We start from the raw sequence: 6,032 nt of genomic DNA, 5'->3' as shown, positions 1-6,032 counted from the left end.
AAAAAAGAAGATTTACGGTGGTGATGTGTAGACGACAGTTCTCTAAAAGCTCTGTGTTAATCAGAAATAAAAAAGATGAATAAATTAAGGTCATGTGTTTCTACGTATTTGACCATCTTAAGGACCAGAGCTCCGCTTTTATATCTAGATCCAATGAAAATCTGTGTGAAGGTTCGTCGTATTTTCAAAATGTGACGTTCTCCATTCAGCTCTCTGTTAAGAAAGCCTTTTATTCCTATGATACTGTCTAGTCAAGCTCAATATCAGAGAGGAAATGAAATCGTACTTAACTTTTCTGCATGGGAGAGTGAGCGAACGAAAGTAATCTCTTGACAGCCTTCGGGATTAGCTCATGATTGCCAATAATATTACAGCTGTCGCTTTGGAGAGAAAGTGAACTTGAATACAGAAGTGTTGCGCTTCGAAACTAACATTGAAATAATCACTAATGTTCCACTGCTGATTCAGCAACCTGGTAGAAATGCAAAACTTGTATTTATCGAAATCATTTGTTTATTTATCTCGCGTCAAAGGATTACTATTACGTCCGGTCTACTCTGCAACCACCACACTCAAACAACACACACACAAACACATTATTATGCTATGAAACATAATTCACTGTTCACCCCAACAAATAACCTATCACTGAAATCCCCTAACATCCTAATCAATCTCCGGAAGCTTTCACAGTTTCCACTCTTAAAAGCAGCAGACTAATGAATGCCTCCACCAATTAGTTGAGCAGCCAGCATACATATATTAAAACGTTTTGTCAGGGTTATTTGTAAAGTCCAGAACTTTCGATTCTTGATCGATACCCATAGAGTTTCATGTCGTATTTGTAGAGAATTCTTGAAGCTTCCCTTCCTTAACTTTAAGCACGCTGTCAATTTCACAAGAGCAGCTTCGCGCCATCCCCAAAGCCATCATCTTCTAAGAATGGACAGTGGAGCGACGACAGCAGTCGCATCGTCGATACCACATTCAAGTAGTGCACCAGTATTAGTGAGACTATCCACCGCTGGTTCTCACACTTTGCAAAGACGAGTGGACACAACTTTTCAAAACAGACCCAGTCGGGACGCCCCCTCGCTCTCTCCCCCACCCATCCACTGTGGAGAACTCCATTCTTAACGTTATCAAAGAGGATTCAGAGGCTACCGCTTGCGGAAGGGGGGGGGGGGAGAACTACGATGATACTCCTACGATGAAAGTAAGTGAAAAATGTAATTAACCAACAGTACTCAGCCGCCTCGAGGCTCCTTGCTGGAGAAAAGTGGTGACTCGATGACCTTCGTACCTTGACTCAGTCTTTAATCCCGCATCGAAAATTGAAGACAGTCACTGAAGATTAGAGTTGGGTACTTTCCGATTCCATTTTACATCATATTGTGTTTATTCCTCGAGGATAAGACCCGCCCACGCAGGCCAAAAGGTACTTGGTTTTTGAGAATGCTCTCCTCTGCTACTTCTGGGATGCGAGGAGAATGCTGTGCCGCGAGCTGCTCCAAAATGATACTCGATAACAACTGTCATTTATGTCACTCAGTCTTAAAAACCGAGACTCAACATAGCTGACGAGTTCCACTAAAAAACAAGAACTAGGCTGGAACGCAGTCCCTCATCCTTGCTATTTCCCTGACATAGCCCCCACTGATTATCACTTATTCTCCGTAAGGGTTTCTTAGGTAGGAAAACTTTCACCAAGTTCGATGAAATTAGTCGGACGGTCGCTGACTTGTTTGACTCCCAGCCTCCCCAGCTCTGCAGAAGTGGTCGGTTTGTCCATTAGGCGGAGTATTGTGGTGACTAACACTAGCAATTATATGATTGACTTATTTCTGCTGTATGTTGAATAGAAAAATAAAGAACAAAAAATTACAAAATGACAACACTTTATTAACAATCTAATACATTTGCAGAGACTTACCATGCTATGTAATAACGGGCTTGTTCTGTCACATGTGTGTGTTTGTTGTGTGTGTGTATATTTGTGTCACAAAATTCGAAAAGGAGGGTGCGACAGGTCCCACGGCGTTGGATTGGTGCTCCGGTGCTCCGGCGCCACAAAGAGGTGAAATGGGGTGACGCGAGTCCAATGGCGTGGGATTGCTGCGTCATATTGCAAAAGCGTCGAGCAGTAATTTTGTACGCGTGAATCGCGAAAGGTGGATGATTTGTTGCAACCGTTTCATGCCCGATGCTACTGCCTGTGTTGCGCTTCACTTCTATGACTCCTTCGCGTCTCTATTTCCTTGCACGTTTGCCTCAGGTTTTAACATGCCTTCCTCAAAAAGTGGAATCACGAGTGGAAACGGCTGCTTTAATAATAGCGAACATGTTTACATGACCTGACTTAGAGCGTTCTCTTTATCAGAACGATGAGTTTGTTCACGTCATTTTATGTTAAACATCATTCCTTGATAACTGTTGGGGACAAGACAAAGGAAGAAAACCCAAACTTCGCGTAATGCTCTCAAATTGTGTCTATATTATGTTGTTATCGGAGGAATGTTTGAAGTTGAAGTTTGAATGTTCTTCAAATGTAGAAATGATGCAAGTGGAAAGAAAACTATGAAGTCCTTGGCCTAAATTTAAAAAAAAGAAGGCGTTGTTAGAGAAGCACAATTCTTATTTTGCAAAAAATGCCACTATTATTAATTTTCATTGATCAGTGATGGCGAGAGAAAGGAACACCACAGAAAGTCATAATTCCGGCTTTAGCCGTTCAGACTGGTATATATATATATATTATATATATATATATATATTATATATATATACATTCTTTTGTCGGAATTTATTTATAAGGATGCCGGCTTTCCTATGACTAGTTGAGTACAGGGGTTAAATCTCTAAAACAACTAAGCTTTTTCTCAACACAACTTGAATAAGTAGATTATCGGAATGCGAAAACATAAGACTTTTTTTTGTTTTTTTGTTTATTAATCTTTTTGTTTTTTTGACGTTTTTTTTTGTTTATTAATCTTTTGTTTGCAACGGAGGTACACTCGACGCCGAATTTTTTTTTCTCACTAGTGATCACATCGCTGGGTTAAAGATAACTGGGGATAGCTGCAGTAATATTTCTTCGTTTGGGTAACACTGATTTATTATTTTTCACCAAAAACTTACAGAAACGGAGTTTTTTTTTTAATGTGTTAACCTCCTCTCGGGGCCGTAGTGCTCTGTGTTGTTAAAAATAGCAACAAAAACCTGCCACTATCCGGACCCAGCAATAATACATACTATCCCTTCCATGCGGAAAGACTTACGCCAAAAGGTTTAAAGATTTAAATCTGAATAGCATTTGTTGTAAAAGTCTGCTTTTCTATTATGCCATAATAACGGCATTCTAAATGAGCGTCCTAAATGAATCGTTCAACGCAAACCACTTTGTTCTTCATTCGTATGTTTGGCAAATGGAATATTGGAAACTTTCCAACGTGGAGTCACCCTAAATAGCTAATCGATAATGGGAAACTCTCTCTGCAATTTCCACCATCCTATGAAAATTGCACATGAACACAGGCAAACAACTCGTTCTTCCATCTCAATTGAAGAGAGGACCTGGGTGGTGGCTCATGCTCATGCACTTGTTTGGTGTGTGTGAGGGCATCGCATCTTTTTTCTTTTTCTCTCAAAATTCTCTTCTCTGAGGATAAATGTACAATTTTCGTTTGAACTGAATTCTTCTTCTTATTGAAACTGGTTTTGAAACGCCCTTTTTTGTAACTTTCATTGAAAAGAGTTAGGAGAATATGCTGTTGTTACAGATGACTCATCTTGTGCAAAAAAAAAAAAAATAAAAATTATTCAGCCGGCTCTCCCTCCCTCTAGTCATTTCAGTTGAACACTCCTTGTTGAGATGCATGAATTTTGATTACTTTTGGAGGAATATTTGCATATGATTCACTAAGTGCACAAAGAACTGGGCATCTTCAATGAAATATATGCATCATTGCATGATTACATGTAAAAAAGTAAAGCAAACAAATAAATCATGTACATATTTACACACTAATATGAGAACAATCTTCAAAGTAAAATATGTTGTTTGATTTATGTCATTGTAAATGTGTACTTTTTCAGTGCAATAAAAAACAGCATTATTCATTTTGAATCGTCTATATAGGAATGAGATTTCCATGTGGGAGATTTTTAAACCGGTTGGATTTCGTATGAGTCAACGACTCGTTCGCCGTGGACTCCGACCACCTCCTCTCACACCAAGCGCTATTCCTCCATTTTTTGCGTCAATGAACGATCGTTTGGCTAAAATTGTTCTTCACAACGTCCTTCATCCATCTTAGGACGTTCTCTTTATAGTGTTTATGTATATTTTATGTTTCATGCTTTTGTCATTATACAAAAATTTTTCATTCAAAACAATGAACAAAGTTAATCGATGCTCTACATCTAAATACGTCGAATTAGTGCATCATTTCTTCTTAGGTCAGGGCCAGGATACGCATAACAGAATTCAGAGATCTATGCTTGTTTGTTTTCATTTATTTATTTATTTATTTATTTATTCATTCATTCATTCAATCATTCATTTATTTATTCATTCATTCATTCATTTATGCATACAGAAAATATCTGCATTATATACCATTTGATACATTTATAACCTTTTCAAAGATTCATCTATAGAAAAAATATATTTGACTTAATCCTGTCTCTTTTTACCTTTTTCACAAAGGTAAAACAAAAAAATAAATGAAGTGAATAACGGATAAATAGCTATCCACAAAGAACAGTACGGATAGAGAATAATATGTAAAATGTGCCTACTTCAACTAACTACGAATTTCTTGAGAGAATGCTCCCTTCGAATTTCTCACGCTATCTCATGATATAAACGTGAAACATAAGTGCAGACATAGATGAAATCCAAGAAATATATGGCGTAGATAAAAAGCGTTCCGCGTACGACAAAGAAAACTCTGTGAATCGATTATCAACACTGTTTTTTGATTTATTTGATTTGATAGGCGGGCTGGTGCTATCGCCTGACGCGGTTGTCCGATTCTTCATCGGGGCGTGCAGTGTTTGAACACAGCACTGCCCAACCTCCTCGATCTACAGTCCGTGTCCGGTACAGAATCCTTCCATTCGTCATTGCTCCATGGGTAGCTAGAATTGACGACTGGCATGAACTGCCTATCGGCACCGAGTGGCTCAAGTTCGTCAGGTCAGGCAGTTGAGCGTAGCGCAAGGGAGAGATGATACCAAAGACTCCACCCTCCTTCCAGGCCTCTCCTATTTAGGTTGGGATCTGACGGTGTACTGGGAAACGCACCTTTTTTGCAACATTCGCATAACTCCTCCCATATAACTTTGCAAATGACTGATTGCATTTACTGTTAGCCGGTCCACCACCACCGGAGCATGTAGCAATCAGACTCGTATACGCGGCTCCATCAACAAGGTATTAACAGCTGGAAGGAAATATTCGAGTGTTGGTTGCGAAAAGGAGTAATTTCAGTTGCCCAAGATTAGGTTCCAATAAATGATCCTTTAATTTAATTGGAGCTCCCATTATTCCACACCACTGATTAGATTCCTTCAAGTACATCATTGTGACAGAGGGACTTTTTCGATGTTGATTAGTAAAAAAATTATCTTGGTAACTTAAACCACGTAAGCAACGCACACGTGAATTACCATCTTGTCTATGTTTTCTCCTAAACGAGTTTCTCACTAAAGTAGAGAATGAGTCATTCTGAACTAAATAATTTTCTAGAATTTCTTCTGAAAAATATGCAGAACCGTAGAACCTCTCAAAGTCGTGATGCGTCCCATAATTCCAGAAATAATCGCTTGAATCTGAACTGTGACCTTGAAATTTAAAACGCGGGCGCACCATAACTGACAACCTTGAAGGTAAAATTGCTATTCAGCTGCGTATCCAAATCTCGATCGAACTCACTTTTGAGATCGTTTGCAAAATTTATCGTTGAAATGAAGAATTCGTGCATATTTTGTTATTGTTTTCAGATCTATCTCATTTACGCATTTTATTT

The sequence above is a fragment of the Necator americanus genome, chromosome V (assembly GCF_031761385.1).
Source record: "Necator americanus strain Aroian chromosome V, whole genome shotgun sequence".
NCBI lineage: Eukaryota > Metazoa > Nematoda > Chromadorea > Rhabditida > Ancylostomatidae > Necator > Necator americanus.
This window is presented reverse-complemented; position numbering follows the sequence as displayed.